This window comes from Phyllobates terribilis, unplaced genomic scaffold (assembly GCF_046119375.1).
Source record: "Phyllobates terribilis strain yellow unplaced genomic scaffold, ASM4611937v1 Scaffold_3__8_contigs__length_932513732, whole genome shotgun sequence".
NCBI classification, from domain to species: domain Eukaryota; kingdom Metazoa; phylum Chordata; class Amphibia; order Anura; family Dendrobatidae; genus Phyllobates; species Phyllobates terribilis.
In genome coordinates, this window is record NW_027362763.1 from 384,928,105 (window position 1) to 384,944,329 (window position 16,225).

Here is a 16,225-nt window from a genome sequence, read left to right on the forward strand (position 1 = left end):
CTGTGCTCAATGAGCTCGCCGAGAATTTCCGGGTTGCTCGTGCGGGAACTTGGGTTCCCTTCCTGCATGTTTGGCGCTCTTTAGAGAGCCAATGAACATGCAGGGATTGTCTGACATGCACTGTAATACCGTAGCCATGTTGGTTGTGGGCATTAAAGTGATTGGCTGGCCGCACAGCGTCATCAGGTCTATATAAGACCTGGCAATGCGATGCTCGTCACAGTGTACCCCGGAATCAGGCAGAGTAGGGAGAGGTGCTGCTGCGTCAGGTAGAGAATTGTTTCTTCATAGTTAGTATAGGTATTCCACAACATATATATATATCCAACTGAACTAACAGTCCTTCTGAGGACTAATCCAGCTGCATATATTCAGTGGTGATAGCAGGAGTTAGGCAGGCAGTGTATGTGGCAAACTGCAGTGTATGATACAGCACAAGAGGGTCCATTGAACGTCCTGTCTGCTGCTGTAATAATTACAGATATTTGTAGACATAGCTCCAGGTATCAGGGGCCAGGGAAATTTTTTTTTTTATCTTAATCCTGGTTATTTGTTTAAAAAGAAATCAAGAGTGCATCATTTTTTTGCTCCATTTGCTTGTTCATACTGCAGAATAAAGCCAGATCTCTTCCATATTTCAGGGATAAAAATCCAGAAATTTAAACTGAACATGGAAAATATTGGCCTCCTTTTCCATTCTGTTGCAGTGTGTCGGTCAAGCTATTCACACTAGGTGTCTATGAAGAATAGTATTAGTAAATTACAGGCCTGCTATTTAAGACCGTGGTTCTTTGTCAGACATAACACCTATAAGAGTGTTCCAAAATCAGCCATTTCTTCCATTTTCATTCCGTTGCAGTGTGTCGGTCAAGCTATTCACATTAGGCGTCTGTGAAGGATAGTATTAGCAAATTACAGGCCTGCTATTTAAAACCGTGGTTCTCTGTCAGACATAACACCTATAAGAGTGTTCCAAAATCAGCCATTTCTTCCATTTTCATTCCGTTGCAGTGTGTCGGTCAAGCTATTCACACTAGGTGTCTGTGAAGGATAGTATTAGTAAATTAAAGGCCTGCTATTAAAACCGTGGTTCTCTGTCAGACATAACACCTATAAGAGTGTTCCAAAATCAGCCATTTCTTCCATTTTCATTCCGTTGCAGTGTGTCAGTCAAGCTATTCACACTAGGTGTCTGTGAAGAATAGTATTAGCAAATTACAGGCCTGCTATTTAAAATTCTTGTTCTCTGTCAGACGTATCACATATAACTGCGTTCCAAAATCAGCCATTTCTCAGGAACATTGAAAATATTGTCTTCCATTAAAAATGGGAAGGGTGCATGGCAAGGGACGGGGAAGTGGACGTGATGGTAATGGTGCATGCAGAAGCCGAGAACGTGGCCATGGGCAAGCTGAAATTGTGCCACAACAAACACCCACATCTTGTCGCTCGACCTTCCGGTCCCAATTACTAGGGGAATGCAGAACACCACCATTGAACACAGAGCAGTGTCAAAAGGTTGTTGGTTAGATAGCAGAAAATGCTTCCAGTCACTTAGCCACCACCACCATGTCTTCCACACGGTCAGGTCTCAGTAGCCGTGAGTCTGGACCACATATTCCTCACCCTGATCCTCCTTCCTCCTACCATGCCGAGTGCCCAGAGACAACTGATCCCACACTTGGACACTCAGAAGAGCTGTTCACTTTCCCATTTGTAGATTCGGGCCTCTTACCAGCCAGCTTCAAGTGAGTCAAGAGGAGAACGCGTGTAGCGATGCGCAAATATTGGAGCAGCCACGGTCACATGAAGGCGACAGTGGGAATGTGCAATTACTGTCACAAGAGGTGGATGATGATGAGACACAATTGCCAGAAAGTCAGGAGGAGGGCCAGGGTGCAGAAGTGGGAGACGAGGTGGTGGATGATATAGTAACTAACCCAACCTTGCAGGAGGACATACAGAGCGAAGACAGCAGCACACAGGGGGAGGGAGGCATAGCACCACAACAGGCAGGAAGAAGCAGTGTGGTGGCAGCAGACACAAGGTGGGAAAGCGTTCCTCGTAATGCCAACACGATGAAAGTTGCCAGTACTACTGTTAGGTCTTTCCGAGTCTGGATATTTTTTAAAGACTCTGCAGATAACCCAAAAAAAGCCATTTGCACCACCTGCCAGGCCAGCATCAGCAGGGGTAGCAAAACTAGCAGCCTAACCACCACCAGCAAGATCAGGCACATGGCAGCAAAGCACCCGACTAAGTGGGCCAAACCCCAGGGTCCAGCAACAGTGTCTGCGGGTGACACCATTGTTTGTTCTGCTATTGTGGGGGCACGCCAATCCCCTGTCCATGGCACATGCCAAGATGCCTCCTGCCCTGCACGTGCCGTTGAACACTCTCAACTAGCACCGTCCTTGTCCCAGCGCAGCATTCAGTTGTCCCTACCCCAGTCCTTGGAACGCAAGTTCAAATACGCAGCCAATGCCCCACAGGCCACGCTACTAAATTCACACATTTCACGAATGCTTGCGCTAGAAATGTTGCCTTTTAGGCTCGCGGAGATGGAAGCTTTTTGCAACCTGATGGTGGCGACCGTCCCTCTGTACTCGGTCCCCAGCCGCCACTATTTCTCCCGGTGTGCTGCGCCCGCATTACATGAGCACGTGTCCCACAACATTAGACGTGCTCTCAACAATGCAGTTACTGGGAAAGTCCACCTAACCACGGACACGTGGACAAGTGCTTGTGGGCAGGGACGGTACATCTCGCTGACGGTACACTGGGTTAATATAGTGGAAACCGGGACCCAGTCGGACCTTGGGACAGAACACATTCTCCTGATGCTGAGGATTGCGGGTCCTGGGTCAAACAGGGTTGCCCCCACATTCTAAAGTTCCTGCACCTACTCCTCCTCTTCAGCCTCCATCTCCGAAATGACCACAACAGTCGAAAGCTGGAAGCACTGGAGCACTGCCTCGGCCGAGCGGCAACAGGCTGTGCTGAAGCAAATATGCTTAGGAGACAAACCGCACAATGCTGAAGAGTTGTGGACAGCTCTGAAACAGCATGCAGATCTGTAGCTGAAACCGCTGACCCTACAACCAGTCATGTGTGACAAGGGCTGGAACCTGGTGGCGGCTTTGAGGCGAGGCGAGCTCACACACGCGTACCATACCTGGCCCATGTGCTTAACCTTATGGTTCAGCGGTTTCTCAAAACCTACCCGGATCTATCAGATCTGCTTGTCAAAGTACGCCACCTGTGTGCCCATTTTAGAAAGTCAGCTACAGCTTCTGCCACCCTTTCCGTGCTTCAGCAGCGTTTGCAGACTGGTGTGTGATGTCCCCACGCATTCGAACTCTACACTGCAGATGTTGGGAAGGATTTGTGAGCAGAAGAGGGCATTTGTTGAGTACAAGCATCAACAAGGCCGTCGGTATTCAGGTCAGACTCCACACATAAAACTTCAGGAGTGGACATGGATGTCAGACATTTGTACCATCCTCCAAAACTTTGAGGACTCCACCAAGATGGTGAGTGGCGATGATGCCATAATTAGCATCACCATTCCGCTTCTCTGTCTTCTGAAACACTCTGTGCTCACAATTAAAGAGGATGCATTGCAGGCAGAGCACGATAAGATGGAGCAAGGAACCATACAGGGTGATTACACACAGCCCAGCCTCATCTCATCCCAATGTGGATTGGGTGACAATGAGGAAGAGGAGGAGGAGGAGGAGGAAGAACAGGAGCTAGTTTCCTTCGCTATAGATGGTACTACCTGAACAACTGTCATACCGTCTGTTCAGCGTGGATGGACTGAGGACAGAGAGGAGTAGGAAGAGGAGGAGGAGGAGGAGAGCATGGTCAGTCATCCTCTTGGTGAGGACATGGAAGTCTTGCCTCTTTGCAGTCTGGCACACATGGCTGAGTTTATGTTACGCTGCCTTTCCCGTGACCCTCACGTTGTCCAAATTTTGGGTGACAGTCATTACTGGTTGGTAACACTTCTAGACCCACACTACAAGGAGAACTTTCTGTCTCTTATTCCATTGCAGGACAGGCCTAATAAAATGGGGCAGTACGAGAAGGCCCTTGTTGAATTATTTAAAAAATTCCAATCTGAAAACGCTGGCGGCAGAGGTCTTTGTTCGTTGGACAACCAAGGAGTACAGGCAAGAGAGACTCAAATGCAATCCAGCAGAGGCAGGGGAACACTGTCAAAGATCTGGGACAGTTTTCTCAGACCCTCCCATCGCACAGGCCCTGAGGCGCAGGGGTATTCCCCCAAGGAAGGAAAAGTTTTGGAAGATGGTGAGGGAGTACCTTGCTGACCGTACCAATGTCCTCCATGATTCCTCTGTGCCTTATAATTATTGGGTATCCAAGCTGGACACGTGCCATGAACTGGCTCTCTATGCCTTGGAGGTCCTGGCCTGCCCTGCCGCTAGCGTTTTGTCAGAGCAAGTTTTTAGTGCAGCTGGTGAAATTATAACCGATAGGCACATCCGCCTGTCAACTGAAAATGCTGACAGGCTGACTCTTATAAAAATGAACAAGGGCTGGATTGAGCCAGACTTCTCAACACCACCGAATGATAGCAGCGTAATATAAACTCAAATACAGTGTCTTTCTTTTGGGAGGTCTAACTCTATTCCCATGCACCTCTGTCTTCACACCCAGACATGGGTTTATGCTTCCTGATTTTGTCTGTTTGCTCTTGTCCTCCTACTTCTCCGCATCCTCATCCTCCACCACAAGATCACCACCATATGCACCATATCAACATATCTACATCTCTTGCAAGGGGCATTGGAGTTCCTCCAAATTTTTGGCAGCCGTTGCTTCACTGCATAGGCAACACTATGGGAGACACACTTCCTAATAATGGGAACATTGTTTTCAGGAGGCCCTCTGACCTCTACGTCTCTTGCAATGGGCATTGGAGTTCCTCCAAATTTTTGGAAGCCGTTGCTTCATTGCATAGGCAAACAGTATGGGAGACACACTTCCTAATAATGGGAACATTGTTTTCAGGAGGCCCTCCGACCTCTACGTGTCTTGCAAGGGGCATTGGAGTTCCTCCAAATTTTTGGAAGCCGTTGCTTCACTGCATAGGCAAACAGTATGGGAGACACACTTCCTAATAATGGGAGCATTGTTTTCAGGAGGCCCTCCGACCTCTACGTGTCTTGCAAGGGGCATTGGAGTTCCTCCAAATTTTTGGAAGCCATTGCTTCACTGCATAGGCAAACAGTATGGGAAACACACTTCCTAATAATGGGAACATTGTTTTCAGGAGGCCCTCTGACCTCTCTGTATGGGAGACCCACTTTCTAATAATGGGAGCAATTTTACAGGAGGCCCTCCGACCTCTACGTCTGTTGCAAGGGGCATTGGAGTTCCTCCAAATTTTTGGCAGCCGTTGCTTCACTGCATAGGCAAACAGTATGGGAGACCCTCTCCTTTCTTATGGCAATATGTCGTTACTGAGGCCCACCTCTATGTGTCTTTAAATTGTTAGTGGGATTTTTCCTAACGTTTGGCAGCCATTGGACATTTTGTTACTGTGGCCCAGCTCTATGTGTCTTTAGATTGTTAGTAGGGTTTTTCCTAAATTTTGGCAGCCGTTAGACTCACTTCATACCCTATATCTAAATAGCAGACCCTCTCCTTTCTAATGGGAACATGTCGTACTCATTACTTTGGCCCAGTTGTATGTGTCTTTAAATTGTTAGCGGGGTTTTTCCTAAATTTTGTCAGCCATTGGACTCACTGCATACCCTATACCTGTATAGCAGACCCTCTCCTTTCTAATGGAAACATGTTGTTACTGTGGCCCAGCACTATGTGTCTTTAAATTGTTAGTAGGGTTTTTCCTAAACTTTGGCAGCCGTTGCACTCACTGCATACCCTATAACTGAATAACAGACCCTTTCCTTTCTAATGGGAGCATGTTGTTACTGTGGCCCAGCTGTATGTTTCTTTAAATTTTTAGTGTTTTTTTTCCCAAATTTTGGCAGCCCTTGCAGTCACAGCATGGGCATTACCACTATATGAAACCTTTATAATGGGAACATTTTTTTTTACTGAGACCCTTCTCTATGTCTCTTCAAAGGGGTATTGGGTTGCGTCAAAATTTTTGGCAGCCCTTGCAGTCACTGCATTCGCAATAACAGTATAGGAGACCCACTGGTTAATAATGGGAACAACAAAGCATAGCCGACAGCTTGCCCTTTAATAATAGTAAGGGCCGCCTGATGGCCCTATAAAAATAGTCTTCGTTACTTTCAGAGTCCCTCCATCATAAATGAAACAGCACGTGTCTGATGATGTGTCAGACACCACATAGCCAGATAAGGTAAAATGTTAAAATTACATTTCCCAGTGAATGCATTTCTCTTGGTTGTAAGCAACGCAAAAGTGCAAAAACGCATCAAAAATGCTACGTGTGAACATAGCCCAAGGTGTGGAGGAGCATTTTTGTTTTTTGTTATTTATTTTGACTTATATACAAGTCATTACCTGGAAAGGATGTTCCTTAACATATTTCCCAGGAAAATCCATTTTGGTTTCGTTTTTGTATGTTTTATTGTGAGTCCGTAAAAGTGGCGTAATACCTCTAACAACGTTGTTGACAGCAGTGACCTGGGAGTCAGAAATGCTTCCAGGGGTCTTCCCCATGCTGTTCCCATGTCACTTGAGCACTGTTCCCATCAATTTGGGCAATTTTTAAGCCCTCTGCAGGCCGCCGCAAAAATGCTCGAGTTTCCCATAGACTTACATTTGACTCATTACTCGGTCTGAGCACTCGAGCATTCCAATTTGCTCGACTTGAACAACGAGTACCAGAGCATTTTAGTGCTCGCTCATCACTAGTGTCTATCTTTATTACGGGGTTAGTAATGGCGGTGTCTGATAGACACCTCTCCATTACTAACCCCTGGGCTTGATATCAGAGGACATAAAGCAGCTGACATCAACCCAAAACTATTAGGCTATGTGCCCATGTTGCAGAAATGCTCCAGATTTTTTCTGAGCGTTTCCGCATCTCCCTGGCAGAAAAAACGCATGCGGATTGTACATGCGTTTTTCCTGCCAGGGACAAGCGGAAGTGAAGCGTTCTTCACATGCATTTCCGCATGCGGGTTGTCAAGCGCTTGCCAAGCGATTTTAGCATCACTTGGAAAGTGCTTGACAACTTGGTCACACTATATAAATCCATGCAAACGGCATGAATTTATATAGTGTGACCGTAAAGAATGGTAAAAAATAAAAAAATAAATCTATACTCACCTTCTGATGGCCCCCGGAGTCTTTATCCGATGCGTCTCGGCTTGCTGGCAGCTTGCTGTGGACTAAAGGACCTGCAGACGTCAGCGGTCGTGTGATTCATCACATGACTAAATGACGTCACGGCAGGTCCTTTTCAGACCATCGCGAGTTGCCAGCAAGCCAGGACACATCGCTATGGAGACCGGGGGCCATCAGAAGCTAAGTATAATATTTATTTTTTATTTTATTCTTTTTTTTACAGGTACTATGGTACCCGGGTCCGGAGGAAAGTCTCCTCTTCTCCAGACCCGGGTACCATCCGAACATTGAAACGCTTGGATTCCGCATCTGCAGATGCAATGATGCGGAATCCATGCGTTCCAATGCAAGTCAATGGCGGCAAAAATGCAGCATTTACGCAAAATAATTGGTAGTGCTGTGGATTTTTCCGCAATGATAATCCGCAGAGGAAATTTCCGCAGCATGTGCATAGCACATGCGGATTATCATTGGGGAACATGGCAGACCTTCTACCAAGCATTTTTTAAGCGTTTCTGCAACGGAATTGCTGCTGCGGAAATGCTTAAAAAACGCATAGTGGGCACACAGCCTTAGTCCACTTGCCACTGTTTCAGGACAAGTGGAAAGTCAGGCAAAGTGCCAGGGGGGCGGCTGCAGGCTGCTAATTTTAGGCTGGGGAGGGCCAATATCCATGGCCCCTTCCCAGTCTGAGAATACCAGCCCTAACTGTCTGCGTCAGCTTGGCTGGCTATCAATTATGGGGGTGACCCCATGCCATATTTCTTAATTATTTTTTTAGCTCATTTAAAAAAGTGGAGTGGGACCCCTCTATATTTTTGATAACCAGTCAAGATAAAGCTGACTGCTGGATGGCAGCCCACAGGTATCAGCTTTACCTGCTCTGGTTATCAAGAATAGAGGGGACTGTCTTTTTTTTCATTATTATTATTATTATTTTATTTATTTATTTATTTTTTACACACTGCTCCTGCCAATCACAGCTATGTCAATACTTGACATGGCTATGATTAAGCCGGAAGTGCCCACACTGGAAAGCTTGTTGATTGGCTGAGCTGCAGCCTTTCAACAAGCTTTGTTTGGGCTGCCGAATCTGAACAGTAACACGTTCTTCCTGAAGAAGTCCGTGTTCAGGGTCCGTGCACGGACACTAAATGTCCGGTACGGACCCCAAACTTTTCCGTTTGTGTTCGCCCATCCCTATAGGAGATTTCAATTTTGAATTTCTTTTTTCGTTTTTTTATTTCATTTTAATTCATTTTTTTAGTCCTCTTGTGTGATACATAGTACTTCTGCATCGTGATGTACTGTCATGTCTCCTATAAAGACCTGTCTGAGGCTTCCCATACCTTTGCACCATCACCCACTGCAAAGTAATTATGTTAAATGTCCTTATTCATTATTTCAATTACAATAATATTCATCATGTCGTCAGATTGGGCTTGGAGGTCTCTTGATTTGTTACAAAAGTTTTCTTTTGTAGGTTGCTGCATCAGAGATGTGAATAAACTCTAGTAACTTTACTGCATGAAAATCCCTAAACCCCTCACATATTTTTATGATACTCAAAGCACCTTATCTTATGTTTAGTTATAACCAATAGACCTCATGAATATGCCTTTTTATATATTGAGTTCCTGCTGAGTGATTGTGAGTAAACCCATCTACACTTCCTTGAAAAAGTATTTAGAAGCCATGAACTTTTTCAATTTCTTTCACATTACATCCACAAATTTAAAGAGAACCTGTCAACAGGGTCACACATGTTAAACTAAAAATATGAGATTAAAGACACTGTTACACTGATTTAATAGGTATCTTCAGTGTAGTGTAGAAATACACAGCCTTGTAGTTGTTTAATTAGAAGTATGGTTGCAATAAGCTCTTCGTGCATTGGGGCGGGACTGTGTGGCAGAACTGTGAGTAGGGTATTCGGCTCTGCCACGATCTCTCCACTGCCTCTGGTGTCTGTATCTTATTACTGTTAAAATGTTGTGCCAGCGCCGTCCTAACCGTGGGTGGCACTTGCGCACATTGATCTTGCGGTGGGCTTCAGTAAATTGGTGCTGTAGATCTCTGCAGCTCCTCCTGAGTGACAATGGGCTTCTTGGCTGCATCTCTAATTAGTGCTTCCATTCCTTGGGATGTCAGTTTAGGTGGACAGCTAGGTCTTGGTAGGTTTGCAGCTGTGCCATACTCCTTCTATTTTTGGATGATGGATTGAACAGTGCTCTGTGAGATGTTCAGAGTTGGGCTATTTTTTTATAACCTAACCCAGCTTTTCTCTTTTCCCAAACTTTGTCCCTGACCAGTCTGATGTGTTTCTTGGTCTTCATGATCCTGTTTTATCCCTAATATGGAGGCAATTGGTCACTCAAGATTTTATTTAGGGTTACCTGTCACGCAGAGCATGGGAAAGACTAAGTGCAACACAAAGGGATGAAGGGAAGGTAGCCCAAATGATAGGGAAAGGGGGAGTGGAGACCCCTAGTCAGATCTAATATTACCCTACCTGTCCTACTGTCCCTATATAGGTTCTGCACTTATCGCCAAGCAGAAAACCTAATCCCTGTATATCCCTAGAGCTAGGCCCTAGATAGGGAGGGGGCGAGCACTGGTCAGTCCCCACTATAAACTAAAGACAACAAGGGAGACAAACAAAGAGGGGAAAACTTAGCTTGAGCAGACACCAGAGAGATAACACCAAACATCCTCCAAGGGCACCAGAGAGGAAGCAAGCCAACTGCTACTGCTCCAAGCCTTCACAAGGGAAAATGAGAATATCACCGGCAACTCCCTGAAGCAGAGTTTATAAACACCCAGACCAGGGTGTGTCAATCAGAGCAGCAGGGAGGTTGCCGCTGGGTCCAAAAGTCAGAAGGATCAAGAAGGCGTCTGCAATGCCAAACGCAGTTACCTTCTGCAGCCAGATCCAGAGCGACTTTCTGTTACATCTGACACACCCATGTCATTACCAAACTACAGGGGGCTGAATACAAATGCACGTCACAGTTTTGAGATTTATATTTTTAAAATAATTACAAAACCATGTATCATTTCCTTTCCACTTAACAAATATTTTATATTTTGTGTTGGTATATTTAATTATCTTACTCACTTATTTATTTTACTCACTTATATATCACATAAAATCCCAATAAAATATATTTAAGTTTGTGGTCACAATGTGAAAACTTGTGGAAAAGTTAATGGGGTTTGAACACTTTTTCAAGGCACAGTATATCTCATCTACATCATTGTAGAGTTAGTATGTTGTACAATAGTTCATTTAGTTCAACCAAAAATAAGCGAGACAGAAAAATAAAATGTCCAGTAAAGCTGGTTCATTGAACTTTTGTTTAGCTTCTTTTCTGGGCCTGGATTCTTATGGTGAAGCCACTAACCTTGTTCCAGGGCCATAAAAGGTCTGCAAACAATGTGAGGTCCTGGGAATACACGAGCCTGACTCACTGTATACCATAGTATAGGACCTTTCTTTTGGTATAGGTGATGAAACCTGTTTATTCCCATTTATAGGTAGGCATTTATTTTGTTTATTTACATTAGTTACGTGCATTAGGGACTATTCACATGGACAGACTGACGGCACTAAATGACTGCCGATCGGTAAATATTTACAGATCGGCAGTTGTGTGAAGGTCTGTCTGCACTGGCAGACTGCGCTAAATGATGTGCATTGAACGTTCTGTAGTAGATCATTCAATGTGCATAGGCAATAGGGATGAGCGAACGTGTTCGGTGATACTCGGATATCACTCGAGTATCTGGTTGCTCGGATGTGCTCAACACTCGAGAAGCATTGGCTGGTGCTCAGATTTAAAGCTCTAATCACTGCCCCGCATGTTTGGCGCCTGTTACACAGTCAATAAATATGCAGGGATTGCCTGGCAGTCACTGTAATACCATAGCCATCTTGGTAGTGGCATTAATGTGATCAACTGGTCGCATTACCTCATCAGAGGTTATAAAGGACCGGCGCCGCCAAACTCGGCACAATGACACCATTGCACAGCTCAGGAACAGTTGTGATTGGAGGGAGAGAGCAGTTATCCATGCCCATGTGTGCATAGTTTAACTTATCAGAGTCCTCTAGTGTTGATACTGGTGCTGATGCTGAACAATCATACTAACCGTCCTTCTAAGGGCTAATTCTGTGCTTTGCTGTTTGTATCAAATACATACTGCATTTAGCCTAGGGACAGTTGCAGGATCAGAGAGTGGCAGAATACAACCTCTGGGAAGAGCTTAGCCGTCCATTGCTAAATATATAGATGCTGCACGTGACCACATTCTTTTTTTGGGGGTTAAAAAAATTGACTATTGTCATCCATACAGTTTAACGTGCTTAGTGTTACATTACGGTGGTATATAAAACTCCCAAAAAAAGTTCAACATTTTTTTGGGGGTGAAAAAATTGACTATCGACATCCATACAATTTTACATGCTTTTTGTTACGTTACGGTGGTATTAAACTAAAAAAAAAACACTTTGCCTGCTGCAGTTGACCAACTTATTTTTTAAAAAAAATAAACTTGGTTTCTAGAGACCTAGCAATTAGAAAATATGTAAGGCATGCTGTGCGGGATGGGGAAGTGCTGATGATGGTGCACGCAGATGCCGAGGATGTGGGGCAGGTGCGACTACTCCTGCTGCTGGAGCACAAGAAACATGCCTATCCACGACACATAGCTACCTGTCCCACTTTGCAGACAATGCTTCCAGCATGTTTGCCACTCAGTCTTCCACACGGTCCAGTCTCACCAGCCAACAGTCTGGATCACTTAATCCTTACCCTGATTCTCCTTCCTCCCACCATGTTAAGCCCAAGGAGACCAGTGATCCCACACCAGGACACTCCGAGGAGCTCTTTACAACATAATTTCTTGATTGTGTCCTCTCACCCTGCATGTTCCAAGAGTTAGCTGTTCCCCAGTGTGGGACTTTTTTAAAGAGAGTTCTGAGACAAAAAAATGGTCATTTGCAACCTGTGCCATGCCAAGATCAACAGGGGCCTGACCAGTAAGAGCCTAACTACCACCAGCATGATCATGCACATGTCATCTAAGCATCTTACTTGGTGGACCGAATGCCTGGGTCCACAATTGGTGCTAGTGGATGACACCACTGCCTCCTCCTCTATGTTAGGTGCTTCCCAATCACCCATCCATGACACTGGTGCAGATGCCTCCCGCCCTGCACCTGTTCTTGCACATTCTGAGGCATCATTATCAGGCACTTTCAAAAACTTGTCCCATCACAGTGTTCAGCTGTCCCTACCCCAGGCCTTAAAACGCAAACCCATCCACAGGCCCAAATGCTAAACGGCACATTTCCAGGCTGCTTGCCATTGAAATGTTGCCATTTAGGCTTATAGACTAGGAGGATTTCCGCCAACTCTTGGCGGCAGCCGTCCTTCAGCCACCATTATTTCTCCCGGTGTGGCGTCCTTGCCTTGTACCAGCACGTGTCCAGAAACATCACCCATGCCCTTACCAAAGCAGTTACTGGTATTGTACACTTAACAACCTACTTGTGGACAAGAGCTTGTGGCCAGGGACGCTACATTTCCCTGACTGCACACTGGGCGAACATTGTTGAGGCTGGGGTTGAGTCCCACCCTGGCACGGCACATGTGCTACTGACGCTGAGGATTGCTGACCATACTTCTATCAGGGCTTCCTCCATGTCTTACACAAGTTCCTGTACCCCTACTGCTCCTCCTCATCCTCCAGCTCCAATTTGTTATCTCAGAGCACATCGTCCATATCAGACGGAAACTGGAAGCTCTGCAGCACTGCCTCAGCGAAGAGGCAACAGGCTCTGCTGAAGCTAATTTGCATAGGAGACAAACTGCACACTGCGGCAGAGTTATTTAAAGGAATGATAGACCAGATAGATCTGTGGCTCTCACTGCTGAACATACAACCAGTATGGTCATGTGTGACAATGGCCGTAACATGGTGGCGGCTGTAAAGCTTGGCAAGCTCACACATGCTTGGCACAAGTGATAAACTTGGTGGTTCAGCGGTTTCTGAAAACCATCACAGATTTGTCAGAGCTTCAGGTCGAGATACACCACATCAGTGCCCATTTCTGCAAGTCGGTTACAGCTGCCACTGCTCTGTCATCCACTGGTGTGCAACATCACCATGTGCTGGAACTCCACACTGCACATGCTGGTAAGGCTGTGTGATCAGAAGAGGCCAGTTGTCGAATACCAGCTTCAACACCCCAATCAGTATTCTGGTGAGCATCTGCACATAACTGAAGAATGGGCATGGTTGTCTGATATCTATGCGGTTATCCAAGACTTTGAGGACTCCACAAAGATGGTGAGCGACGAGGACGCAATAGTCAGCACAATGATCCCACTTCTGAGCCTACTTAAACAGTCGCTGCTCACAACTAAAGCTAAAGCTCCAGGTGGAGATGGTGGAAGACATGAGACAGGGAGATACTACCCAGCCAAGCCTAATCTTATCTGCTCAGTGTGGATTGGGTTACAATGAGGAGGTGGAGGCTGAGGAGGAGGAAGAGGAGCCGCTTGCTAGCACAACAGAGGCTATTAGCCACACAAGCTTCGCCCAGTCTCTCCTACATGGATGGGCTGAGGAGGGGAATGAGGAGGAAGAGATGGAGGAGGAGATGGAGATGAGTCATCATGGTGGAGATGATGGAAGTGTTGGCTGTAGGGAGCTTGGAACATATGACCGACTTTATGTACCGCTGCCTTTCCCATGACCCTCACGTTACATTTATCTTGGCCAAAAAAAAGTACAGGTTGTTCCACTGGCTAGATCTACGCTACAAGGAAAACCTTGCATCTCTCCTTCCTGAAGTGGAGAGGTCTACTAAAATGGTGCTATACCAGAAGGCCATTGTAGAAAATATGTTGAAAATAATTCCCATCAGACGCTAGTGGCAGGGGGCAAGCTTCCTTTCCCAACCAAGGAGGAAAGGCGTGGGAGACACACATCAGGTACAGGAGAGACTGGGGTATGCTGTCAAAGGCCTGGGTCAATTTCATAACACCCTCCCAGTGTCCAGGCCCGGATGGCTGGGTATTATTGACAAGGAGGGAAACGTTTTTAAAGATGATCAAGCAATACCTGGCATGAGCTGTCCCTCTATGCCACAGAAGTATTGTGCTGCTCTCCCACTAGCGTCTTGTCTGAGTGGGGTTTTAGTGCCGCCAAGGGGGTCATAACTAGAGATGAGCGGTGTTCGACTAGAACTGTTCGCCAATCTCAAATTCGAGCTGTTTTGGGCGGTGTTCGAGTTGTTCGACGAACCCGAACGATTTGCAAAAAATTCGGCTGTTCGAGGTTATGTTCGATAACTGTTCGTGCACCAAAAGCGTGTCCTGCATGTCTGGCGCTATTTAGAGCACGAATCATGCAGGGATTGTCTGCCACTCACTGTAATGCCACAGCCATGGTGGTTGTGGCATTACAGTGATTGCCCAAATCGATGGGAACAGTGCCAACAGTGAAACATGAAAAGCCGGCAATTCAGCAGCGGCATACACCTGTACCCGACAATTTAGAACCGAAAGAATAGAGCTTCACACATAGATTAGATAGATATAAACATGTCAGCCACATATATACGAAGTACAGTGAAAGTGCTGCTTACTGTACTTGTCATTTAGCGTAAAGGATTTATCAAAAAAAATAATAGTGTTTTCATGCACCGTCTCTTTAAAAAAGCCGGCCGGCAATTCAGCATCTGTACCCGACAATTTATAACAGACAGAATAGAGCTTCACACATAGATTAGATAGATAGAAACATGTCAGCCACATATATACGAAGTACAGTGACAGTGTTGCTTACTGTACTTGTCATTTAGCGTAAAGGATTTATCAAAAAAAATATTAGTGTTTTCATGCACCGTCTCTTTAAAAAAGCCGGCCGGCAATTCAGCAGCGGTACCCGACAATTTATAACAGACAGAATAGAGCTTCACACATAGATTAGATAGATAGAAACATGTCAGTCACATATATATGAAGTACAGTGATAGTGTTGGTTACTGTACTTGTCATTTAGTATTAAAATAAAGGATTTATTATTAAAAAAATTGGCGTGGGGTTCCCCTTAATTTTAGGCTCTAGCGGAGGTTAAGCAGACGGCTGGGGCAGATGTTTGAAGCCTGGGAAGGGGGTAATACCCACGGAGCTTCCCAGGCTACTAATATCAGCCCCCAGCTGAATACATAGCCTTTACTAGCTATTAAAATGGGGGACACCCCAAAAAAAATGACGTGGGGTCCCCCCTAATTTAATAGCTAGCAAAGGCTAGGCAGACAGCTGGGGGCTGATATTAATAGCCCAGGAAGGGAGTCATGAATATTGGCCCCCTCCCAGGCTAGAAACACCAGCCGTCAGCCGCCCCAGAAATGGCGCATTCATAGGATGCGCCAATTCTGGCACTTAGCCTCGCTCTTCCACGCTGCCCTGGTGCGGTGGCAGGGGGTAATAGGGTTGGGGTTGATGTCAGCTTATAATGCCAGCTGACATCAAGCCCAGGTTAGTAATGGAGAGGCGTCTATAAGACACCCCCATTACTAACCCCATAGTCAAAGTTAAAAAAAACACAAACACCCAGAATAAAGTCCTTTAATTGAAATAAAGACACAATCCTTTATTGTTCTAAATTAAACCATACTTACCGTCACGCCCATTCCAGCTGAAGCCAACGATCTCGTGCAATAAAAGAAAAATAATAAAGCAACCTCATCCTTACCTTTCCATGGTTCCCACGACAGCTTCAGCTCTGCTACATCGAGATGACAGGCTGGACCGCAGCAGAACGCTGCCATCCAGCCTCTCATCCCGCAGACACTGAGAAGCGCAGGCTTGCTTGCGCTGCTCAGCGTCTCTCTGTG